Consider the following 27,563-nt stretch of genomic DNA (forward strand, 5'->3'; position numbering starts at 1 on the left):
TGCGAGTGGCTTTCAGCAGCCTTTTAGAAATAGAAGTATTTTTTTTCTAACAAAATCTGGTCCACAAGATAGTAACTGCCAAAATACTATGTCTGAAGCAGGAATATGGGGGGCTAGCAATGGACCCCTTTGTTCACCTATACCTGCCTCTGTAAGTTTCTAGAAGAGTAAAAAACTGTGATTTCCAAAAAAAGAATAAAAATAATTGCTGATTAAATTAATCCATAAAAGTCTGTGCAGCTCTGCCGTGCCCTGCTCTTCTGTCTCAGTGTATAATGAATCACATGCACTCCCGTCTACCCTAAGTTGCAAAAATCTGGTTACAGCCAGACATGAACTACATCATTTCTTTAAAATCACATTTGTTCTTTTCCTGACCTGCTTTCAATACCCTGATGACTGATGCGGGCCGTCTCTCTTCTCTAGTTTTCTCTCTGCCCTGGCATGTGCCTGAGATTGACCTCCCGCCTGTGCCTCTGTGAATGCATCTTCTGGCACCTCTCTGTGGCAAACTTTGGTGATGACCTGCCCATATCTCTATTTTGCTACAAGTCAGTAGTGTCTTTCAGCAAGTTTATATAACTCTCTGCCTGAGAGCTCCCTTTCAGTCCAAAATCCACCAGCAAAGTCAAAAATGCTGAGAGTCAGTTGGCCCAGGAAAGCCCATCAGCCAATGATAACTGCTATGATGTGTCTAAGGAATATCATGGTCCATGTTTAAGCCCCAGCTTCCACAATGGTGCCTTGCACAGTAACACACCCTTTTCAGCTTTCTTCACTTCTTTTTTGCACCTTCTCACTCCGCTGCTGCTGTTTCCAGTGATTTTCTTTTTCCTAAAGAAACTAGAGGCATTCCTGTGGCTCAGCGAATGCTTCCAGGAGAATACAGTCTAAGACATTTGGTATCATAATGTGGGTAGGAACAGAGCTCTAGCAGGCGGTTCTGGAATAGGATCACATGGCAACCAGAGATAAGAAGGACCTCTTGCCGATAACAGAGGTGAAGTTATCCCATGTGTTCTAGCATCGGAATCATTAAGATGCTCACCAGTTGTACAATGAGTTGATATGGGGAAGAGGCGGAAAGAGGCACATAGATCTATAAAATAAGTCTAGTTCAGTGCTGCTCACAGGGTAGCCCAGGGACTGTTTGATGCCAGTCTCTAGTAAGTACAGAGACTAAAGTAAGTATACGGAAACTTCCTTTTACTTCCACAGAGTGATTTTACAACTGTTGGATCTGAATAATTTAAAAATTAGGCTTGTTTCATGGGTGTCTTTTTATTTTTCTTTTCTTATTGATTTATGGATCCACAAAAGATTTTTTAAAAACAAAGCCTTCACAGATAATCTGAGCAGCACTGGCCTTGACCTGAAAACTGTAAGGGTTGTGTTAATTATGACAATTATTGAGTCGGCTAGCTGTTAACTGTCCCCAAAGTTCTGAGGAAAAAAAATGATGAACTCAGTTAAGCTGACTATTAATGAAAAAACCAGTGGGACTCCAGAACCGTGTTTAAAAGAACCTCGTCTCCTGCAGCTGAGAGTCAAACTGTACTGAAAATCAGACTCAATATCGGATTATAAGAATGGCAGAGATACACAGGAGGCTGAACTCACAGCCTCAGCAAGCTTTCAGTGCCAACAGCAGGGACCTACTAAGAAATGCATAACACCACGCGACTCGCAATAAGGACAATTGGGTTGATACCTTTGAGAACCTTGGAGTCCCAGATTCCTTGAATTCTCTGAGGCCAGAAGAAGAGCCAGGAGACATGTAATACAGGGACTCTTGGAAAATGCCCATCTCACTGGGAGTTCGGAGTGTCTGTGGCTTCCTTCAGTCATCTTCCAGTTTAAAAACCTAACAGCTATATCTAGATATTGGTAGAAGTCTCCCAAGTGCTCCCTGACCTAAACAGTAGAGTCACCAGAGAAAGCCTCCTGCCCATCCACGCTGCAAACTCAAATGCACACACTTACAGTCAAACACGCCCACGTGCCCATACACATACATGCTCACACCCACACACTCTTAAAATTCATCACACACTCATTGTACACACATACACACTTAGATCCCTGATGTGGTTGGAATGTTTTTATTCCCTTCAAATTTCATGTTGAAATATAATCCCTGATGCAACAATATTGGTCAGAGTGGCATTTTGGGAGGTGTTAAGGACTTCATTAATGTCCAGTAAAAATGGCTTGCAGAAATGTTTTCTCTCTCCTGTGTAATTTTGCCATGTAAGACACAGTATCTCTATCCTTGTACCCCTTCCGACTTTTGCCACATGAAGACACTCAAGAACACCCTTGTCAGATGCTGGTGCCTTGGTCTTGAACTTCTCGGGCTCCAGAACTGTGAGTGAATAAATTTCTCTTCTTTACAAACTACCTAATCTGTGCTATTTTGTTAATAGCAGCCCTAAATGGACTATGACACCATCACACCCACAACACATCTACATTAACACACTAACACACACACAAGCACATGCACACACACACATGCTGAGACAAAAGAGCAACATTACACTACACTGGAGATGAAATCATAGACAAGTAAAGGATAGTGGTCCCCGTTTGGTCCCATTTAATTTATCGGTGAATTCAGATGATTCCTGGCAGATGATAGTAGACTAATTAAATATAACTAAGCAGTGCCTCAGTTGCAACTCTTTTGCCAGGTATTTTCAGTACACTGCATCCACACAGCCTCCAGCAGGTAGGATGCAATTTCCAACCTGGTGAAAGCATTCTTTTCCATCTCCCCTATTCCCTAGGAATAGAACCAATGTGCACTCACTTAGAGGCATAGCTGTCTGGGTAAGGGCTTGCACAGAACATCAGACTGGTCTGTTACACTGATAACAACATCATAATACTTCTGGTGAACAGGAGCAGCAGTGCCAGAAGCCCTGGTGAGACATGCAGGTCGGGGTAGGAGACAAGCCCTAGAAAGGCTTAGAGCCTAAAGCATTGCAAAGTTTGTAAAGGTTCAATGGTCAGAGACATGCTAGGGTATTTCCTTCATGGTAAGGGAGACATGAGTAGCCCTTACTATAGTAAGGGTTTAACTACAAAGTGGTGAGAGCTTTAAGAGATGGGACCTAGCCAGAGATTATTAGGTTATTAAGGGTACAGCCCCTGGAAAGCAGCCATACTGGTCTCCTGAGATGAGATACTCATTCTTAGGACAGGGTGCCTGGCCCTTTCCTTCTGTCTGGCTTCTTGTCTTGTCTTGTGGTCACTCCCTTTTGCACTCTCACTATTGTGATGCCATCCTGCATGAAGTCCTCACCAAAACCATACAGATGCTAGCACTGTGTCTTGAGCCTCCAGAATGGTAAGCTAAATAAATCTCTCTTTTTAGTAAGTGCCCAGCCTTGAATGTTTCATTACAGTAACAGAAAATCAATTAACATAAATGTAAAATATCTCATCTTCAAAAAACAGTCCCCATACTTAATACCACAAGACCTAGAAGATTCCACGATGCTTGCACCATTTGAAGTAGATGAAAATGTTGTGTGGAATGTTTACCAAGCTCAAGCAGAGAAGTCTTAGAGCAATATTCTAGGATTCTAGAGCAAGACTTCATTTTCCAAAGGGAAAAAACCCAACTCACCACTAATGAAGCAACCTCAAGCATACGACTCAGCTCTAGAAGGAACTGAGCATATGATCATGAACTATCAAAGAACAAGGCCAGAGTGGTCCATCGTTATCTGAGTATTTTCAAATTGCCCCAAGTCATAAGTTGTGTGAAGCATTCTATCATTTGATGGAAATGACACACTTGGGGCCAGATCCAAGCAGTGTTTGCCTCTCAGTTTTATTTGTAGCAAATTCCCTTGCCACCAGCTGATGGAAAAAAGAAATCTCTAAACTCCAATGCTGATCAGTCCCAAAAATAGACCATCTTCTCCCTAAAGCTTGAGAAAAGGGTGTCTCTGAAAGTCAGCAGGGAAGATAACTGTCTCCATAAACAGAGACTTGAGCACTTCAACTGGTCAACACCCTGGTCTGATGGGAGAAGCAGCCTGAGGCTATGATAGTCACATACTCAGGAAGTGATGAGTGGCTTAGCTAGTTGCAGTCAGGGTGTGAAAAAAGAAAGATTTTCAAATGAAGGTTGACTCTTTCTCGAAGTATTCCAAAGGGCATCTGAACAACCAAATAGGACAGGATTCTGAGGAGGTCATCCAGCCTCTGTCATTGATCCATAAATGGAGCCATGGTGACAGGAATAGGGATCTACCAATGGCTATCTTCTTACTGAAGCTGATATAGGTCCAGTCATAACTCATATGTCTCCTGAGGACCCATCTTGGGTCCTCGATATGATACCTTCCCTCAAGGGAAATGACAGCCACTTCACAGCAAGTTGATGGTGTCAGAATCCATGGAAGATGTGTTTGTTCTTATTGAATTGACACACAGTCTAGGAAAAGTCTAGGAATAGCTTTGCTTTTTTGACACATAGTATTTCCAACAGAATCACTCCCAATACTTGCAGAGTACCAAATTCACTGTTACTTAATCTTGTATAATATCACTGTGGCCCCAATCCCTATTCTACAAGGAAGAGGTATGACAGAGGGCACAAGAACATAGGACCTTGTAGGCTGCCATGTGCCCACCTCCTATAAGATGCCAGTCTGCTAGAGCTTGGGAAAGGCCCTTGTAAGCATTCAAGTAGGCATCAGCTTGGTAATGATGCCTGCAGGACTGGGCACTTAAGAAGATGTGTGAACTAATGGCTACTTCATGGTGTCCTGTCCCAAGAACTAAGTACATGTGTCAGGAAATCAAGGTCTGGCAGGAGAGGTGGCCCTTCTGACCTTCACTCTCATCACCCACTTGCAGAATTTATGCATATGGTGCCTACATCTTCAGTATTTGATGAACCCAGTTTCAGGGTAAAGGAATACTTAAACAGGGAACAAAGCAAGGTTTTCTTGGGTTATCGTGAAAGTACACACAGACAAAGAAAGAAATTATGAAACTAGAGAGGAAAGTACTTGTGACAGGAGTAAGCAAATGAATTTTTTTGCTGCGTACTGGGGCCAGAAAGATTAAATCTGGAACGCAGGCAGTTCCCTGGGGGCTCACTCAGTGCTTCTGGACCCAGTGATAGCCATGAATGGGCAACTGTCTCAATCGGAGGCCTAACAAAGCCATGGTAATGTGGGCCTCAGCACCCCAGGGATAATGGCAAGCCAGGTATAGCAGAAATGCTGGCTGAGCATGAGGACAATTTAGAATGGGTGGTAGAAGAGCCATAGGATAAATACAGGTGACAACCACAGACAGCGGCAGCAGAAGACACTTCAGTTTGCTTCACTGATGCTCCAGCTGCCTCTTTTTTTAAAAAAAATGACATCAGTCACCATTTGGAAGAAGCAGTGAGGACATCAGTGGAACTAGAGGATTTGATGGTGTGATTGGTGGACCTTGGCAGATGCTGCTGTTTCCTGCTGAAGGATTCATACTCAGCCCCTTCCTCCTTCAGATGGAATAATTCTCCAGTACGCCCTGTAAGCTTCCTCAGGAGGCTGAGGAAGCTTGGGGTAGCCAACAGCCTGCGCCCAGCCCACACCTCATGCAGATTCAAGGTCTGTGAATTGTCAACTGCTATTCAAGAAAAACGGAGCAGGTTCTGGGAGGAAAAAAAAGTCACACATAGAGAACCTGACCTCAGCGACAGTCCTTTCCCAGGGCTTTCTACTTATGCCTCTAACCCTTTTTTAGGAGCCAGAGACTCGCCCATCCTCCCACAAAATAAGCAGCACCCATCCAGCTGTTCACCAGTCTCTGCCCAAGGAGCCTCCAGACAGTTTATCCTTTCCGAAGCACTTGCTTCTCCTTTGGAGGAAGGAATTCTGCTCTCATCCACTCCGTTCAACATGGTAGTGGGAGTCCTGGAACCAGAGCAGTTAGGCAAGAAAAGGAAAGCATCCAATTCAGAAAGAAACAAATTAAATCACCTCTTTTGCAATGATGGACTTCTACATATAAAAAAAACCCTACAGACTCTACCTATGACTATTAAATATAATAAATTCAGTAAAGTTGCTGAGTGCAAAATTGACATACGAAAATCAGTGTTCCTATGTACTAAAAATGAACTACTAAAAAGTGAAAGTAAGAATACAATCCAAAAATAAAATAGTAATAAATTTAACTGGGGTGAAAGATACATGCACGGAAAACTATAAAACAAGCATGAAGGAAAAAGGTAAAAGACTCAAATAAATGGAAAATCTCTGTTAAAATTGCAGCAAAAATAAAAAGAACAATTCAAAAATTTGGACAAAACAACAAAGGATCAGAAACAGCCAAAGCTATCTCAAACAAAGCAAGTAAATCTGGGAGCATCACCTCTGATTTCAAAAGATACCACAGAGCTGTGAGAATAGCGTGGTACTGTTACAAACAAACATAAAGGACAGTGGAACAGAACACAGAGCCCAGAAAAAAGCACAAATCTACAGCCAACCGATCTTTGGCAAGGAATCCAAGAACACACAACAGGGAAAGGACGGTCTCTTCTGTAATGGTTTTGGGACAACTGGATAGCTACAAGCAGAAGAGTGAAATTGTCTCAAAGAATTTGTCATATACAAAACTGGATTCAAGTCTTAAAAGTAAGATCTGAAAACAAAGCTATTAGAAAAAAACATATGGGAGAAAGCTCAGCATTGGCAAATGTATTTTGGATACGACCCCAAAGGCACAAGCAACAAAAGGAAAAGTAGACAGCTGGGATTCTATGAAGCTAAAACATTTCTGCAGAGCAAAGAAAACAACCAACAGAGTGAAGAGACAACTTACATGTTGGCAGAAAATATTGGCAAATCATACATCTGATAGCAAGTTAATATTCAAATATATAAGGAACTCAACAGGAAGAAAATAACTAGGTTTTAAAATGAGCAAAGGACTTAAATAGACAGTTCTCAGAAGAAGACCTACAATGGCAAATAAATACATGAAAAATGTTCAAAGTCTCTAGTCATCAAGGAAAACAAATTAAAACCACAAACCGGTGGGATACGACCTCACACAGGTTAGACTGGCAATTATAAAATAATAATAATAATAATAATAATAATGTTAACAGGATTTGGGGAAAGAGAAACACTTGTGCATCTGGGAAGAATGTAAATTGGAGATTCCTCAAAACATTAAAAAATAACAGGTGTGGTGGCACACGCCTGTAATCCTAGCACCTGGGAGGCTGAAGCAGGAAAATTGCTACAAGTTTGAGGCCAGCCTGGGCTACCTTGTTAGTTCAAGGCCAGCCTGAACTACATAGTAAGATCCTGTCTCAAAAAATTGAAAAAACATTAAGAAATGTAACTAACATATGACCCAACAATCCCGGGGTTGTAGAGCATCTCCAAAGGAAAAGAAACCAGTATGTCAAAGAGAAACCTGCATCCCTAAGTTCATTGTGGCACTTTCACAATAGCTAAGACATACAGTCAACCTAAGTGTCCATCAGTGATGAGCAGATAAAGAAAACCTGAGATGCACAGATGCATACATAGAGAGATATTATCCAACCATAAAAAAGGAATGAAATACTGTTATTTAGGGCGACATAAGTAAACCTGAGGACACTGTGTTATGTGAAGCAAATGACTTGCAGAACTGCATGATCTCCTGCACATGAAATCTAAAAAGTCAATTCATAGAGGCTTAGAGGAGAACAGTGGTTGTCAGGGCCTGGTAGAGGGGAGTGGGAAGGAGGAGATGTTGGTCAAAGCAACCAGAGTTCAGTCAGATGGGAGGCTGAAGACCTGGAGAGCTCTTTACAGCATAATTACTATAATCAGTAATGATGTCCTGTATCCTTGAAACTTGCTAAGAGAGCAGATTTTAAATGTTAAGTATGTGATGTGATAGATACGTTAATTCATGTGACTTCATCTGTCCACGATATATATGTAGAGCAGGATGATGTGTTAAACCATAAACACACACAGGTTTGTTGTCAGTTTCAAAACCAAGTTTTTTTAAAGGTGATGAACTTTCAGGAGGAAAATTTCAAGCACCATGATGGCTATTTGGGGCTCTTAGGACTTCTCGGTATCCCTGAAATCATACCACTTAGACAACCAGCAGCATGTCTATGCCTAAAGGAGCTGGGAGAACTTCGGAGAACTCTTGGCTTGTGGATCCCAGCCAGGGAAGAAATTTCTCCATAAACCTACACATTGAAGGAGATTCCATAGGCAGGGAGTGGGGAGAGAAAGGCGACATCACAGAGGACAAGAAGAGATAGACGGTACCCAGGAGGGGCTGAAGGGATGAGAAGGATGAAGAAAACAGCCGCCCACAATCACTCTCAGACAAAACACACATATACTCACGACCAAAGGGGAGAGAAAAACATCAGCAGAGACCAGAGATGAAATTTACAAGTTGTTATGGCAACCAGAACAGGTGGGTGGGCACTTGTGCCCGCTGCATTTACAAAATTAAAGGAAGCCTTGCATTTGCTAACTAATTAAATAATGTCTTCTAAATATTTCTACTCCCCAGGCCATCAGGCACAGAGAGGACAGGGAACACAGCCCTCGAGCTCTTATTCACTTTGGGGGCCCTGAGAACTGCCCCTGCTCCTGCATAGGAGTGGGGGGCAGAGGCAGCTTCCAGTGGAGAAAGTGAAGGTGCAGAGTCTCCCTGTGGCCTCCCAAGGGAAGGAGGAGAGAAGGCAAAACCAGCAGGACAGCTCCTGGCCTTGGCCTGAGTCGTCTGTCACCCTTCCACCCAGGCTGAACCAGGACTACAGAGAGAAGGAGGGCAAGTGACACCTGGGTCCCCCCAGGGAAAGCGGAATGGAAAAGGAGTGACAGGGGCCAGAGTCCGAGCCCTGCCTAGTGACACTGTGAGGTTCAAACAAGCCAGTCAAATAAGGCGGCTGGCTGCAAGAGACAATTTTCTTTCATTGTGGAAGGCGGATTGGTTGATGTTTTATAAAAAATGAAAAAGAGAGAAACCTTTACTAGCATTCCAGATCTTAGCTGATCTTCCCTGGGGAAATAAATTACACATAGCACTGTATACAAACACAGCTCCAAACACAACCTCAGCTGGCAACTTGATGGCACTTGTCTCCCGAGGGAAATAAATTCCAATGTCTATATATCTCTATCTATAGATACATACACAGAAAAGGTCATGCCATGTCTCCTTCAGCTTACATTTTCCCTTGAAATTAAACAACAAAAGGAAGCCACCAGTGAATTAGCTCTCCTACATAAGCAATGCAGGCCCTCCCATTATGCCCACTGGCCAAGTGAGGTAGGGTAGGCAACACTGGGATGCAGAGGTGTGTGTGGCAGGAGCATCCCAGGAGGCCCCACCTGAAGCCAGCTGGGCCACAAGGAGGCCCCACCCGGCCACTCCTGAAGCCAGCTCTGGTCATCCCGTGGTTGCTTCCGTTTTTCCTCCTTCCCCCTATGGTGGTGATGGGGTGGAAGGGTATGTGTCTGTGCCTATGTATCTGTGCCCCCAGGACAGGACAGGTCTTCAGCTTTTCTTCTGTAGCTGCAATCAGCCCGGTTACCACTGCAGTTCCACCAAGTTTGAAGGCTTCAGAGCCAGAGTCTCTTTTTACAGGTGAAAAACTAACAACTTGTGGACAAAGATGAGCACAAGCTCCGTGAAGGCAGGGGGACGTGTCTTTTGTTTACTGTCACAAGAGTAGCTGGCACAGAAAGAAGACAGGGAAGGAAGAGAGAGAGCGGATGAAGGGAGGGAAGGAGGAAACACAGGACGCCTTGCCCGGTCTTTACTGTCTCTGCTGGGACACGGGGTGCAGCCGCTGCAGCTGTAACAAGCTCACATTCAGAGTCTGAGCGGAGTCCTAAGGATGGTGTTGCTGGTGCCAAAGCACGCGGCATGTCACACCCAGTCTGGGGCGCTCTCTCCTCTCAGGCTCACCCGTGAAGACACCCCAGAGAGCCATGCTGCTTGCACCTTCAGCTCCCCTGGCGTCTGGTCATGCTTTGTGATCCACCTTCTGTGTCCCATGCAAGCTTCACCTCACAACTGGACATGGGTTTGCTCCTTGTCCTTGTACATCCTGTCTCTCCAGGAAGCACGCAGGCTTAGCCTGGGAGCGTGCCATGTGTGCAGAAAGACATCAGCTGATGCCTCTTGGGTTGATGGGTTGATACACGAAGAGCCTGGGGGAACACAGATTCCTGTTCTTCCAGCTCCACTGTGATGTCCTAAACAGCTCCTGGCACCTCCAGATGTGCAGCATGGTCTCTAAGCCTTCGTAGCCATTCCTGCTTCCACCCTGAAATCCCCACAGGTCCACGTGCTGCTGCGCATCTAAACTTCTCCAGCCCCAACTTCTGCGCCTCTTTCTCCTCCTGGCTCCTCTTTTCATGCAGCCTTGTTTGAATTTGGCCTGGTTTTCATCTTGCTTGGACGTGGGAGCCACCGGGATGAGGGCCCCCAGTGGTTGCTTCTCTGGATCCAAATGCTGAGGCTCAGGGAAAGAAAAAGGAGGCCTCTTCCTGGAACCTGGAACCCAGAACACAGAACCCAGAACCCAGAACCTGGAACCCAGCACCTGGAACCCAGAATTGAAGTCGGCTTGAGGCCCCAGAGCTCAGCCTCTGGGAGAAAAGCAGCAGACCACCACGGCAAAGGCCCCTCAGGATGGAAACTGGGAGAAGCAGCAAGGCCTTGGAGCCCTGAGAAGTCCCTGCACACCGCGGTCAGTGCCAAGCCAGGGGCCTCAGCCATCAGCATCACAACAGCCCGGCTGCCAGGAGCTGCTCTTTCCTTTCTCTGGTTTGTTTGCTCTGGTGAAACTGGCCTGTCCTTCCCGATCAACTTTGGGGCCTTGAGTCTCCAGAGAAGGAAGGCAGAGGTCAGGACACCAGAAGAGATGTCACTTCCCATCGAAGTCTAGTAAGAAAGCAGGAGAAGGGACTGCCTGTGAAAGACTCTGACCCTGTCATCACAGCCTGTCTCTTCCAGACTCTTGGTGGGCTGAGGGCAGAGCAGGAAGCAGGCAACCAAGGGCAGCCTGGCAACTTCACATGGGACAAGTCCAAGGTGGACTCCCCCGATCAAAATGGGGGAGACCCAAGTGGTGGGTGGCCCACAGATTAGTTTCTGCATGTGTTCTGTGCCAGGCTCTGGGGTCCAGTTCTTGTCCTCACGAGCCCATTCTAGAAACAGGCAACATCATTGCTCAGCACCCAAGGGCGCAGTTAAGCCCTTGGCATCACAGCTTGGGGCTACACACATGCATGTAGGAGTTTGACCCAGTTCTGAATGCTGGCTCTCCACTTACCAACTGTAGGACCTTGGGTAAAGAGTGCAACTTCTCTGTGCCGTCGTGTCCTGTGACATAGAGGAGGAAACTCCTCATTCGGTGGGTGTGAGGATTAAATAAGACATGAAATGCATGAAAACACCCAGCACACAGGAAGCTGAGTCAAAACTGGTCACTACCATGGCTGGTGTCCTTTAGAGAAATGACTGTTAATAGTATTATTATTATTATTATTATTATTATTGCTGATAAAAAAAATAGCAGTAGCAATAGAGGCTACTGCTGTTGTTGTAAGTACGTCTGCAAAGTCTCTCGATAACTATGTGACCCCTCCTGTCCAGGGCAGCCCTGTGGAGCAGCAAGAGATGAAGCAAGGCTTCTCTTCTAGAGCAGTCAGACCTCTAGACTGGGCCACTGATACAAGGAATGCCAGGGAGCCCAGTCCTTCAGTGTCCAGAGGACAAGATCAAGGTCAGATTCACTACAGGAGTACAATGGAGGATCACTCCCACCATGACTTTTGGAGAGTGAGAGAGGACCTGAAAGCCAGCAGAGAGGCCCCAAATATGGAAGGAAAAGGGACACAAACGACCTTCGTGAGCGCAGCGGGTGTGGTCTCAAGATAGGAAGTAGACACCAGCTTCCTGGGCCACAGCCTGGTAGAGACCACCCACTCCCAGTTTGGAGTAATCCACAGTCTGATTCAGTCCCATTTCCATGGGAAAATGCAGGAATATATTTTGTGTAAAAGTTCAGTGGCTGAAGGGCTCCCAAACACCGATGTCCTAGCAGGATTCTTCCAGGCATCCCCCAGCAGCGAGCTGGGGGCACCCATCAAAATGCTCCCTGGGCATCAGTGGTGAGAACACAAATGGTTTGCTACGTCCCCATTCTTTGCACGTCCTGCTGTTTGCCACCACAGGCACTGCAAGTACCCTTAAGCTGGGAGTGTCTAAAGGCCTACTTTGTGCTCACTCAAGGTTCCTTTCAACACTCTGTGGCCACTGCTATGAGAAGCAAATCCTCAACTCCCTAGGAGGAGGCAGCCGCAAACACAGCCAGCCCAGCTGTGGCACTGCCCAGCTGGCGTACTTGAGGTCCTGCCGAGGGACTGATAGGTCCCCTTAGGAGATGAGGAATGTGACACTGGGGACCAGAGGAGCTGGATAAGGGAGGACTTCCCCAAGGAGCCCTTGACAGTTGAATCAGATTCCAAAAGGCAGAGAAAAGTGTGGAAAGGAATTGCAGCAGAACTGGCAGGCCCCTGCAGGATCTCTCGGAGAGATAGGGTAAAACAAGCACATTTTCTAGCTTCTGTATCTGATGCTTTGGCATCTCAGCGCCTTGCTGACACTAAGGGGACCATTCCTTCCAGGGCTGGCTCATTCCTGGAGGTGGCAGAACAACCAATCCAGAGCCCACCCCAAATGCTTCTCTAAGGGTCTGCCAGCTCACTCCTGGCCACTGTCCCCCTGCCCTAATAGCCCTAGGGTCAGGGCCCAGACACCTAGGCATGTCGGTGCTCCCCAGAGCCCACATTATTCTTACTAGCCAAACCCAAGCCTGCTCGCCCTGGCCCACTGGGCCTTCCCTCAGAAACTGCAGTGATGGCTCTGGCCCACATGTACCCCTCACTCCTTCTACCTCCCAGTTCATCCTGGAAGATTTTCCATGTGTCCCAGGGCACCAGGGCTGCATGACTTTTCTAACCTTGTAAGAGAGGACTGGAAAATAGAAAGCCCTCGTCTGTTAAGGGTCACCAAGAAGGGCTGAAGAGTTCTACTTGGGCATATACCTGGGAGGAGCTGCCATCAATTCTTTAGGGCAGGGACTCATCCTTCAGCAACTTTGATAATGTCTGCATTCAGGCATTTCTATATGTGTTAATCAAGGGTGGTAAGTAGAATCCCAGGACACAGAGTCCACAGTGACCACTGAAAAATAGATGAGTAAAGACCCCTGCTCCCCTGGGCCTGCATTTCACCTGGCAGGGGGCCCAGCTTTGTGTTTTCTGGAAATCCCTTCAGGCCTCAGTGAGAAGCTGCAGGAAGATTGACAGAGGAATGGGGGGCCCTGCGCTTGTGCCAAAGACAGCAAGAAGAGCTCCATACTCTAACCCAAAGGATCTCAGTGAGGAGAAGAAAGGGGCCCGTCTCCTGCCTTGTACCGTGGCCAGGGGGACTTGAAGGACAAGCCCATGAGGTCAGCAGAGAGAACAGAGATTGCCGCAGGCCAAAGGCCAGAACACTAGGCCACTCTTGTTTCTCTAGAGTCAAAGCCACAGTATCATCCCTTCCACCCCAGCCCAGCAGCCAAGAAGAGTCGGTGCCTTGTGCTGCTGGGCTAGAGGTCACAGGGGTACATTTTCCAAGGCTTTCTTTATGTGCAGGGCTTGGACAAGTGGCTGGAAGACTCAACAGAGTGCATTGTTCAGAATGGGAGCAGGCCTGAGGATTCCAGGGGCATTCAAGGCCCCAGCTGCTCTAAGCCTCTATCCTGCACCCAGAATGTGGCCTCGTGCAGATGCCTTCTTGGGCTGCCTCCAGGGGTCCTGAGCAGCAGACTTTCTGCAACTCCACTGCAAGGCCCCTCAGGCTGGACTGGACTTGGTCATAGCTTTGCCTTTTGGCCTCTTTTCCAAAGGGTGGCAATGTGTCCTATTTACATCATTCTCTCCAGCCCTCATCCCAATTGTTAATATTAATAGCATGCCCTTTCAACATTAGAAGCACCCCCTGTTGGAAGATAAATGATATAGCCAGCCTCCCTCAAGAGTTTCCCCTGCTCCGTGCCTACAGTGGTCCTAGCTGGCACCCCTTTCTGGGTCATGTGACATGCTCACTGTGCACCTACACAAGAGGAAAAGGAACCAGGTAGCAAGCATTATGCCCTCAAGCAAATGAGGACACTGAGGCCAGAGAGAATATTATCTGCCCAGATCACTGAATGTGCTATAACTAGAACACAGGCTATGCAAGAACTCTTGCCAGATAGGTCACCAAGCCAGGCCATCTCCGTGACCATAGAACCCACCACGTTTCAATTGCAGTCTTGAGGTCCTCTTGAAATTTTTGCATCCCTGTCATTGCTCTTGAGTTATTCCATGCATTATGGGTTATCATCTCCCAAATTATAACATTACAGAACCCAGGACTGGGGTCATCTCCTTTTCTTGGCCTAGGTACAGAGGCCCAGCTTAAGAAACACTTGCAGAACAGATCCAGATACCGCTGAGTCCTGTCACCAAAGAAGCTCTGCAGAAACCTGGCAGGGTCATCGAACAGCAATGTGATGGTGGGTGATATGAGAGAATACACTCTTTAAACTGCCTTTCAGCTCTTCTATCATGTCCCGTCCAGGCTGCTGGTAGAGGTCATGAGTACAGAGGATCCTTCCCACTTAGGAGAACCCAGAGCCCACCAGAGATGGCCTCCAGATAAGTAGAATGCATGGCAGGGTCATGTCAATTGCCTTGAAGAAAGTCTTTGGCCTCCATTCCAACTTTAGCCAAGCTCCAAAATACAGGCCAAGACTGAACTGTAGGCATCGGCTTTGCGGGATGGGACATTGGGATCCGCCCTCTCTCTTCACCCACCATAATTTATGAGAAAATAATTGAAGCTGTGAAACAATGCTTTCTGTTTCAGTTTCCACAAGGGATGAGACCTCGAGTGATTCTCTTACCCTCTCTGACCCTGAGACCTCTCATGCAAAATGAGAGGGTTGGACTAACCCAACAATGCCCAGTGGAAACATGATGCTGACCATACATGATTAACACTTTTCTAGTAACTAGACTTAAAAAGTACAAAATGAATATAATTGAATGTAATATAGACAACATATTGTTTCAACATACAACAAATATAAATATTTTATTGAAATGTTTTGTGCAAGAGGTTTGAAATCTGGATAATTTTGTACCTGCAACACCTGACAATTCAGTCACATTTCAAGGGCTCAACATCACGATATGGTGCTAAGGGAACTGGATATTCCAAAAGTCCCTTCTAGTTCAGGTGACATAGGACTTCACAGTTCTACCTCTATGCTTTGCCTAAGATGAAACTCGCCATCTCCCAGCTCTTCCTGTGTGCGCATCTGGAGACAAATTGCCACTTCCTGTCCTGCTCAACTGAACCTCACTGCCTTTTACTACCCAGTGAAGACCCTGTACTCTGAGGAAATGAAATACTAACTGCCCAGACTTCCTTCCAAGCTGGGGAACCCCTGCGCACGTGTCTTTCAGCCCAAAGTGTGAGTTTGGTTTCCAAGCCCAGACTTGTCCCCCTGCACCCACTCAGAACTTCTCTCTGAGGCATCCACTAGATCCACAGAAAAGAAAGTTAGAAGCCTACATGCATAGCATGTCTGTGGGTATATGCTTCATGGCAGGCATGAGGCCAGCAGTATGTCAGTTTGAGGACACCAAAAACAAGTTAGATAATGGTCACACTTGCCTTGAAGACCCTAACCCTGCTGAGCACGAGATGAACAACTGAAGGACAATGTGTAACAGTATACCCTAAAGTGTTAAACTAGATGCTGCAGAATCAAAAGCCGTATCAGTTGGGGTCTGAGCAGGAAACAGATGGTATGCTCAAGCTGGATAATTGAGGAGAGTTTAATGAGAGGACTATTTTAAAATACATGGGACGGGCTTAAGGAAAAGCTCAAGGGATAAGATGAACCACTCCATGGGCAGGAAGAGATGTTGGAACAGCCAGGGAAGAGTGCTTGCCGAGAAGTACACTTAATAGAACTCTAGTAACCTGAGACAACCCCGGGGTAGGAGTCAAGGGAGCATGTATTACCTGCTAATCCTCCACCAGCACCTCCTTTCCAGCTGATTCATTGCGTTAGTTCAACCCAACCTGAGTCAAAGGAGCAAGATCGTCCATGGAGGTCAGCCTCCCAGGGCACAGAGAAGGGTGGTCATGGACATGAGAGGACCCAAAGCAGATCCCCAGCCCAAGGGGCCAGCATGAGAATATATACAAGAGGGGAGTATAAAGGAGGCCAGAGTTATCTCTCTCCTCCTGAGGGAGGCAGACTTAGGCTTGACCCCTAGAATTCTGAAGAGATGACAAAGGAGAACACTCTAGCTTAGACAACAGCAGTAAGGGAAGGCAGCCTGGGCAAAATCAAACAATTGGAAGTGGGTAAGAGGCCTTAGATGAGATGGTCATGATAAATCACTGCAGGAAACCACGAGTCCCCCTTCCCTCATCAGCCCCAAGTTAATGAAATCCCCCATCTTCCTTCCTGGGAAGGTTGGACTGGAACCTCAAAAGGCAGAACCTGCATTGGTCCCCCCAGTGAAGGCCTTAGAAGGGCAGCGAGGAGGAAGGATGCTGTGTGATCCTTTCATATAGAAGTCTGAGTCACAGTCTAGGCTAGGAGGGTGAACAGTTCCAGCCTCCAGTCCAGCCAGGAGAATATAGACCTGCTAGATCTAGAGCAATAACTAGAATAGTTGTGAGCATGCATGTGGCTCCTTGCATGACATCTTTACCTGTACTGGCTCATCTCAGTCTCCACAGCCATAAGAGGGAAAGGATGGCAAGTGACAAAAGTGGCCACCAAAAGGTGTTAGGCATTGTATGTGACATGATGCACTTCATGGGGCCACAAAGTCCCTTTACATAGAGAAGAAGATGGAAGACCAAAGGGATTGATTTGTTCTAGGTCAGAGAGCCATTAAGGAAAATGGGGCTGGGACCAAAGCTTTGATTCTAAATCCCTATGTGTTTTTCACTTTCATGAAATAATGAAAAATAATGCAAGCCAGCATCAAATGAGACCCTGGATACATACTGCTTTCATAGAGGATAGCACTGGATAATTAAGGCATTATTTTCACGGTGGACAGAGGGCAAAATTGGGGCTGCAGAAAACAGGTATTAGAGTTCAGAGAACTGTAACCTGGAGAACCAATGAGAACGTGTCTCATGGCAGAAGCAGGACATGAGCTGAGGTCCTTTCACTCCCAAGTCAGGTTTCCATGGAGACCAATCTCCCTCTTCGGGGAACCTTGGGCCACCCTATTCTACCAGCTGCTCTCTCTGACAGGCCATAATAGGGAGCCTAGCATTCGCAATCCAAATTCCTGTCCCATGCACAAAAACAAAAGTAAGTGTACAGGAAGATATATAGGACCTAAATTTAGAGCCTTTGTGTCTTGCCAGAAATCCTTGCTGGCCAACAAAGTGAAACAGGAAGTAGGCTCCGGATCATGATTTCAGCCATCAGGCATGGAAAAGGTCAGAGTCACCTGTGTTCTTCCTAAGTCCATCACATCTTCATCTTAGTGATAAAGCAGAATGCTGGCTAGGATGGGTTTTCCTATTTGGAACATCTTGGGTTTGAAAATTCAGGTCATCATTTCTTATTTAGCCTGTGTCAGAAGCAGAAAAGAACCAGATGGAGAAGGGTCAGCCTGTGTTCCTGATGGCTTCAGAACTGATGTAGTCAATACGGTTTGTATGAGCCCAGGTGTTTCGGTATTTACGTTAGGGGCAGGGGGATCACAACTACAAGAAGAGTATAAATGAATGGAGCAATAGCTCTTGTAAGGCACTAAAAGAAGATACAAGCAAAGAGCAGCTCCAGAGTCAGTCCTCCATGGCTCTGCATCAGTGCACGTCAGAACCACCTGAGGCCCTTAAACTCCGCCAGAGACTGGACCCCTTGCTTAGATATTCGTATTTGTGGTCTGAAGTGGGGCCAGAGATTAAACACGCTCTTTAAATCATTTCAAGTGCAACCAGAGTTGGAAAACTCTGACATTAATCAATTCCACTCTCTCTGAAGCTCCTACCTCCTTCTCGTTCCTTATCCCTCTTTCTTGAGGCTGCTCACCCCTCTAAGGAAGTATGTGATAAAACAGTGCCCAGGTCAACTGCTCTCTGGCTACTTGGACCAGGATTAAAACCAAAACCTAGCATCCCAGGAAATCTTTCAACCCAAGACAAAGTGGAAGAATGCTACCCAAGTCCTGGGGTTGCCAGCTCTGCCAACCTGGATGACACCTCCCATTCACACAGAGAGCAGAGCTCAAAGCCTTGTCTCCTCTTTGATCTTCCCTGTTCATCCTAAACCTCAGGCACTGTCCCAAGAATTGTAGAATCCACCAGCTCCCAGCTTCTTTCAGCTCCAGTCCTAGACCCCAACAGCAACTCAGCCCACCTGCTGCCCTACCCAGGGGTCCCCAACACTTGAGAAGAGACAGAGTAGAGTTCAGTGACATCTGGTTGGCGCCCCGGGCTGACATGCCCCATATCTGAAATTACACATTGGTGTTAATGTGTTTCCTCCTGTGGCCCTGGGGCTCTAAATCCAGGAGCCGTTTACTAACCAATGCTCCTATTTATTTGTGAAATTATATAGACCTTTATAGCACACTTACAGAGATGAATAAATCCCTGGTTGCATGGCCCAATTTGTTGTTCTAACCTGACACTTTCGTGTCATAATCACCTTTCTTTCAGCTGGTTATGGCCAAGGCTGTTAGGGATTTATTAGAGACATTTTATAATGTGCTTTACAAGATGTTATTGAGGCTGTGCTTTATGAGAAACAGGGGTGGGTGGAGCAAAGAGACGGGGGAAGGAAGAGAAGGCGAGAACTGAGAGCAGGTGCATGCATCTGAAGCATCCTCCAGGATGAGCTTAAGAGGGCTCTCTTCCACCCACCACCCCCAGCTCCCACCCTTGCTTGCCCATCACTTGAAAAACTTTGATCTTTCACTTCTGCCATATTATTGATCTTCAGAGATGAGGGAAAAAGACATAGATATTAAGGAAATTTCAAGATAAAACTGGGGAGGAAGGGACTCCTCCCCCTTACAGCCAGTGAAAATATCCAAAAGTTTTGCTACAAGTAAACTTTCCACCCTCTGGTTCTTTCTACCGAAGACAGAGAAAGAAGCAGAAAACAATAGATAGCAATCTCAGCCATTGTCTTCCAAGCCCTTCCTGTGGCCTGGAGGTGGCTCATCCTTTTCTCAGGAGGGTTATCCTGAGGATGGTTGAAGGAGTGTAGAGCCCCGAGAGGCTTAAACTGAAGAGGCCAGGTGGACAAGCCAAGGTCATGCCCTGTGCAGGCCCACACAATGAAGAAGAGGCACCTCAGCCATCTAATGATGGCCTCGTGTGCTAGATATGTTCATGGAGATATGCACAGAGAGCAATAAGAGAAAAGCTTAAATGACAGATTTTTGGATCAGGGAGATTAAGACAAGGACTTTCCTCATCTCTGAGATAGAGCTATACTCTCCATCAGAGAGCGGCGTGCAGAGGGCAATACAAATGCTTGGAGATGGCCAACAGATCTAGAAGCAGTTGTTTAGCATGTCTGGTACTTGAGGCATTCTGGGGACCTGGAAGGCAAACAGAGAGAGTCTTTATCCTGTGCCAGTCACCGAGTTAGATGCAGGGGCACGGAGCTGAGATCTGTAAGCTGATAAGGAGCAAGCCAGGCAAAGACCCAAGCAGACACAGTCCCAAGATTTGGAGGAGTAGATGAGTGGGTTGTGCCTCACGGGGCTTCAGAAGAAACCTGCAGAGGCGACCGTGGTCATGGTTATGCATTTTATTCTAAAGGAAAAACAGATGTCTCATTTTGCTTGTTTAAAAGATCCTCAGTCCCATGCCCATGAGCAAACCAGCGCCCAGAGCTCTGGTCCTCCTCAAAGTGGTGTCCTGTTCTCCCTAAAGAAATGGCTTAGTCTAGGACTGGGGCAGTGAACAAACAAGAGGAGCCACACACCTTGCAGTGCCAGAAAGTAAAATGTGCTGGATACAGAGACGAGGGCATGGGAGGGGATCAGAAAGGCAGAAGGGCTCCTCAGGCCAAGGCTCAAACAGTCTGAGCAAAACATAAGTAACCTGATATTGCATCACAATTCAAAGCAGGAAGTAAATGCCCTTAAGTCCTCACTGATATAAGTAAATGAGGGCTAAATAAATAAATGAGAGAGAGAAGACAAATCCATAAAACTTCAAATAAAACTCATATAATTTAGATAGACACTTCCCATCCAGGAAGTAGAGATTTTTCTGTTTTTCTGTGGTCTATTCTTGGTGAGTTGCTTCCAAAGAGTAGAAAGTGGACAGGGAAGAGAAACAGAGCACTTCGTGGTGGAGGAACCTGGCAGACACCAGACCAGCCCGATGATCAAGGTTAACATCAACCATGAGGAGCCACCCTGACAGCCTGTGGCCTTGACAGGATATGATGAGAAAGGCGTGTCACTTCCCAGCTGCCCCCAGCTGACCCTAAGCACGAGGAAAACATCAGCTGAACCCAGAAGTCAGGAGTCTGCCACAAAATGCCTCACCAACATTCAGCACAGTGCAAACCATCAAAAATAGTGGGAGTCTAAGAAGCTGCCCCAGACAAGAAGCACCTAAGAGACATAGTTACTGCAGGCAACATAGATCCTGGAACAGAAAGGAATGGTAGGGGAAGTATGTGAAATATGGACAAAATGTGGGGTTTTGTGAAGAGTAAGGGATTAACATCAGTTTCTTGCTGTGCCAAATGCGCCCCAGCACTGCAGGGTGTTCAAGTGGGGAAAACTGGCTGAAGGATGCTTGGGAACACACTGTGCTATTTTTGAAAGTTTTCTGTAAATCTAAAACTATTGTAAAAACGTTTCCTATTATTCTCTACCAAGATGCTCGGAGGGCTGATGTGTGCACAGTGAGTTGTGCAGGAGCAAGAGAGGAAGCAAAGGGAGTGGTTATGAGATTGGGGTCACCGTGGGTGGGGGGTTGAGTGTGAAGACAGGAGAATGAGGAGTGGAGGATGACGGTTAGTGTTCGCCTTAGCCCACCAGTGGAGGAGCAGGTGGAGCTCGAGGGTAAGAAGCAGAGGTCCAGCTGGAGGCTTGCTAAGTCTGAAATGCTTAGTCAAATCCAGTGTCGTGTGGTGCATGGATGGACAGGGCAGGAGAGTGCTAAGGATCTAGCAGGATCCATACTGTATTCAAAGTGAGGCCTCCGCAACCCACCCGAGGCTGGGAAACCATCTCACTGTCACTGGGTCTCAGGTTCCATCTATCTCACAGGATTTCACTGGAGACTAAAATTTACACACATGAAATCCTAATGTGGTGCCTGCTACCCAGAGATCAGAGTGCAGCCAGCAGGGAGAGAACAGGCCAAAACTAAATGTGTTGGGTCAGGGCCTCAGGAGACCACCAATGAACTACGTGCCACAGAGCCACTTTGGGTGAGTTACCCTGAGCTCCACTCCCTCACCCTAGGAATCTCACCTCATAGACGAGTGAGGATCAGATGCAATGACCCTTGTTAGCACAGAGCACAGTTTACATGGTAAATCTCAATTATTTAGGGCTAGGGATGCAGCTCAGCGGCACAAGTGCCTGCCTGCCTGGCAAGCTCAAGGTCCTGAGTTTGATTCCTGGTATCCCCAAAATAAATTCTCAATAATTTCTCCCACTACCAGGGAGCAGGAAAAGGTTAACTCACCATGGAGCACAGCACAAAGCCTAGCCATAGAATAGGGACCTTGAGAAGCACAAGGAGAACCTACACTGGACTCTAACAGCCAAAGTAGAGTTGGAGGCCTTGTTCCTTGCATCATGGGCTGATGCTTCCCTTTGGAACAGCAGTGACAACAGAGCAAAACAGGAAGGGGCCAGCAGGAGCCTTTCAGAAAACCCCAGAAGGGGTTGCTTCCTCCAGGAAGTCAGGTGAGTAAGTGGCTGATCTTTGGGTTTACACAGCCAGGATGCACAAACCATTTGCACAACCCCAGAGTACTGCTGTCAGCCACTGCTTCTCTACCTTCCCCTCCTCTGCTGTGGTCTGAACATCCCCTCCCCCTAAAACTTGTGGAAATCTAATTGCCATTATACCAGTGTTAAAGAGGAGCACCTTTAAGATTAGGTCATGCGGGCACCATCCTCATAAACATACTAATGCTGTTAGCAAGGGAACGGATTGGCTAATTTGAGAGTGGGCTCCTGAAGAGAAGATGTGATCTCCCTGTGTCATCTTTCTGTGCTCACTGTCTTCCTGCCATGGCATGACGCAGCTCCAAGACCTTTGGCAGATACCAGATGCTAGCGCTCTTGGCTATCTGGATTTCTCAGCCTCCAGAACTGTGAGCCAAGAAACTTCTATTGTTTATAATTTACTGAAGTCTGTGGCATTGTTATAGCAGCAGAAAAATAGACTAAAGCACCCAAGAACTTGTGGGAAAGGCAACAATTCAAGAGCAGCCTAAGGGTTTCCTAAGACAGTGACATGCTTCCAATCAGATAGATGGACACTCCATTTGATCTACAGTCAATGACTTTTAATCATTTTCTACAGACTTGGACATCCAATTAAAATTCCTCAAGGGCAGACAGAGAGCCTCATTCATCTCTATGTTCCAAGAATCTAGTCCTGGACCGCATCATGAGGAGTTCAAAGGGAGAGAAGAAAAGGAGGGGGGATTGAGAGGGTGGAAAGGAGAGAGATGGGAAGGAGGAGGAAGGGAAGAAAGGAAGGAAGGAAAGGAAAGAAAAAGTGAGGAGGGTGGAAGAAAGGACAGGAAAGAACAAATGAAGGAAGAATTTTTATGGAGCTTTTCTGAGCCTGCAGGTGACACTTTAAGGCCCCCGGCTGCTATAAATAAACTGCTGAGTATCCATTCCGCTGCCACGGCTCTTCGGAGCACAGAGGCATACGCATCTTGACACCACAGAACTGAGGGTCCAGGCCAAAACCACACTGGGCATTTTAACTACATGCAGACTAAGACTTGAGCACCAGCCCATCCAGCCAGGTCAGCCCGTGTGCCACTCTCCATCCTGAGGAGTCTCTGGGATCTTAGGCAGAGCCTTGTAAATGTAGATAGAAATCCTCCCCACCCCCCTATTGCCACCACTTACAGAAAAGCTACCCTAAGGTCAGTGGCAGCCACAGCCCAGAACCAATCTGAAATATTGTGACTGTTGCAGCCACATAGACTGGCAGTTTATAGCCTTTTTTACTGATGCTGTGTTTATCATGATTATCATTACTGCACTTTTAAATTTTCTTCTTTGAAAATGATGCTACAAGGAAATAGTTTTCCTCTACTATGATGGCCAAGTCTGTAAAGACCCGGAACCAGCCACTGAACCACTGCAAGGGAGGATCATCCCTCTTCCAGATTGGAAGATTCCTGCCACCTCCCAAATCCCTGACTGTCCCCGACCCTCCCTAATCCTCCTGTCCTAGAGCCTGGACGATGATTTCCAAAGAACCTCCACATAGATGCTCAAAGTCACCTCTGCTCAAATCCTGGAGTATGAAGGGGGCAAATACTCTGAGCACCAGTTAGCAGAGAGGGGACTGAGGCATTGGACACTGTCTCTGCTCCCCAGGTTTGTGATTAGGAGTCAGTCCCCTTCATCCCTCACACTGAGTCCTTCTGCTCCCTTCTCTCCCTACTCCAAACGGGCACTCAGATAATACCCATTCCTCCTCTAGGACGTTCCTACCTGATGGTCCCAAACCTCTTGGAAAGTAGATAGATGCAGAGTTGGGCATGCTATGGCTTTCCAGACAAACTAAAAGGGTGAACAACTGTTATCACATCCTTACATGGAATATTTGCCATCACCTCAGTGACGATCACAGTCAGCCACCCCCAGCCATGACCGCAACCATCACAGCCCAGGGAGGATTGCACTGGAGACCATGAAGCTGCCCTTCACTAGGAGCAGTCAAATTAAAATTCACCTGTGAGATTTTAACTCATGGAGGTGACTGAGATTTAGATATACAAATACCATTGAGACATTATATTGTTACAATTCCCCAAGCAATGAGAGGCTTGCAAGGCTGCCCAAGGCCCCAAGGGGAAGCACCAGGCCAGTGAGAGCATAGCCACAGCCCTTGCAGGCTGGGCAGTATGAACAGGCTGGAGACTGCTGTCTTGATTAATGCCAGTGGGCTCTGGATTGTAGGGTGGTTTGTGAGGTGGTCTGGTACTAGTCCAGGGAGGGGGATTAAGGGTGGGGAGATATTGTCTTGAAGGTCAGAGTAGATTTAAAGAACGGCCTAAGGAATGGGGTTGGAGTTGCTTGGTTCACACATGAAAGACACCTTCACAGCCAAACTCTCATTACCTCTAGGAAGAAGCCGTGGGAGAGCCGCTCTCTTCCGGCCAACAAGGTCCCTCCAGCGTGTCAAAACATCAGAAAATAAGGCCCATGATTAATGAAGCAGAGGAGGAATAGAGAAAGGCCCCATGCTCATACATACACACACACACACACACACACACACACACACACACACGCCACATCCACAAACACGAACAAACCTGCACTTGGCAGGCAGTTGGCAGAGCAGGAGAGCCTGGCTCCAGCCTCCTCTCCCTGGCAGAACTCTGCCTGCAGATACCAGGCTTCCTTTTCAGCCTGTGTCCCACCACTGTTTTACCTTACTGAACCTGCACTAGAGCAGGAGGGGCTCTGTGCCCAGGATACAGACATATGTATGCAGTGAATCTGGGAGAATTGCTTTCGGTCCTACACCCTCCCAGCACACACAAACACACACACACACACACACACACACACCTCCCAAAAGCCAGAAGTACCTAGTAAAGGAAGCCAGCTTCCCTCATCTGCTGCCAGACACTTGTGTGCTTGGGGACACAAAAATCCAGGCTATGTCTGCCCTGGCTTGTCATCTTGTCTCCATGGAAATCTCAGGATGTACAGGAGACACAGGTGTGAACAGAATCACAGGCTCCGCTCACCACATCTGACCCCTCCTGCTCAGCAGCCAAGGTGGGAGAGACAGGAACAGCCATGCATGCAGTGAAGCCACACACTAGCATGAGGGGTCCTGGCCACCCTGCGGCCTGAACTCTTTACCTACTTATTGCCTGTCAGTTAATGCAATGCAACTGAGGGTTCTTCCTTAATTCCTCCCTTTAGCACAAAATTTTGCTAAAGCACCTATCTCCATGTTTCCTTTATGAAATGAGCCTTGTTTCTTGGTATGAGAAGGTTTTAGCTTCTAAATGACACCAACTGGAATTCACATCTCATCACCACAGATTCTTCACAAGTTACTCAGTCTCTTGAAGCCTCCACTTCTTCATATGTACAATGAGAATAATGATTCCTATCTTATAAGATTGTTTTGATGATTAAATGAGACAATATGCATGAAGTTCCCAGTACTAGTAGGTAGCCCAAAAAGATGGAGAAGGCCCCCTTTATGTCCATGAATCCACTGTAACACAAGTGTGACAGCCCCTGGAGGCTGGGGAGACTATAAGTGGGTCCTTAAGAGAAGTAAAGGGTTGGCCCCTGAGGAAAAGATGTGCATGGAAAGACTGAAAGCCATGAGCAAACACTCCTCTTCCCAGTCACACTGAGGCTGCTCCTCCTCCCTGGTCTTAACTCAATGGTGGTCACCACTCATGCCTACTGGATGGTCTCCAACAAACAGCAAGCCCCAGAGCAAGCTGGGATCCCACACTTCTAGATCCAGACCAAGGATATATCATGTTTGTGTGAGACACAATCCAACAGAGTAAAAATTAATAATGGTCTGTGGCTGATGAGCTGCACATCAGAAAGGCAAGATGGATGATACAAACGCACAGAGTGTCTAATTATAGACTACAGTAAGGATAATAATAGGACTAATTAACCTGGAAAACACTGAACACAAAGGAGTCTACAGCAGCAAAACAGCAGCCAAGGAACTTGGAGCTCTAGGGGATAGAGACAGCTGTCCTGTGTCACTGACACAGAGCTTCCCCATGTGGTGGGCTGCCATGGCCCTCATGGAGGGAGGACACACCCACCATCAGTCAGTCCCTAGAGTAGCTGTTCTGACCTCCTCGCTGGAGTCACCAAGAGCTTGGGGAGCTCTAGGCAGAGCTCTCTTATTCAGGATCCAGTAGAAGTGGCAGCAGAACTGGAGTCTTGCCCAGAAATGAGCTAAGAAGGATGACAGATGGCTACTCCCTTTGTGTCACTGCCATTGTTCTTGGTGGCCCAACAAAGACCAGAGACACAGGGGTCATGCTTCATATTTTGGTGGTAAAAGAGACAGCTGCATGGTGAACACTGTTAAATCCCTGTGCAGGCACTGTAATGAAGCCATTCCCTGGGCTCAGCAAACGGCTTGCAGCAGCTAAGCTGGCTGAGCTGGGTACCATGCCCAGCCCCTTGCATCCAACACTCTCTGGCTAGACTGTCACAGCACTAATACTCTACTCTGGGCCTTGCACACAGGACATGCTCATGTCCACAACCTTTGGCCCAACCATCCAGCACCTCCAGCTTCCTCCAATCTCTTCTATACTGTGACCTCTCCAGGCAACAGCCAAAGGAAACCAGAAGACCAGAGGATCCTCGTCAAAGGCAGCTCCAGGGCCCTGCTGCCTCCCTGTGGGGAAATCTCCCTGGAAACTGCTCTGTACGCCTCCCAGCTCCAGCACTGGCCCCATGCCACCTGGCAGTAGACAGCACATTTCCAACCCTATCTCCTAAGGGTAGACTCAGTCTCTTCTGCTCCTTCATTGACTTTGGGTGTATCATAGATTTTCAGTAAACCCTTATCAAATGAGTGAATTATAAATAAAAGGCCATTAGTGGATTGCCCACTGTGTTTGAGTACTGTCACTTTCACTTAATCCTCACAACAACCCTGCAAGGTAGATATTAATACACCTCTTTACAGATAAGGAGCCAAGAAGCAGAGAAATTAATTAATCTGTTTAAGGTGCTACAGCTAAAAGATGACAGAGCTGAAATTTAAGCTGAGCTCTTCCTGACCCCACAGCACCTTTTTTCAGTGTATCTTGTTGTGGCAAATAGAATTTTACTTGCATTTCAGTTTCTATAAACCAGGGATGTACATTACAATATATCCTACTGCATCCAAAAAGTGTGAGCCATTGAGAACACAATAGGGGATTTGAAGGTTGTCTCCTTCCAACAAGCCCAGAGAGTCAGTATGTGATTTAACCAAAGCAGCTTTACTTTCTGTAACAAGTAAACCCAGAGTTCAGGGGTTTCTTGGTTTTATCTTAAGATGGTAGATGAAAGGAGTGATCCCATATTCCACAGTTGTTTAAGAACTCAGACCAACAAAGAGGATACAGACAGAATGTGTGCCCAAAATTTATATGTTGAAAGGTAACTGCTCAAGGCAAAGGTACTATGCGGTGAGGCCTTTGGGAGGTCATAAGGACTCTGCCTGCACGAATGGGA

The sequence above is a fragment of the Cavia porcellus genome, unplaced genomic scaffold (assembly GCF_034190915.1).
Source record: "Cavia porcellus strain 051 isolate PalLab524CR breed Dunkin Hartley unplaced genomic scaffold, mCavPor4.1 scaffold_24, whole genome shotgun sequence".
In the NCBI taxonomy this organism is placed as follows: Eukaryota; Metazoa; Chordata; class Mammalia; order Rodentia; family Caviidae; genus Cavia; species Cavia porcellus.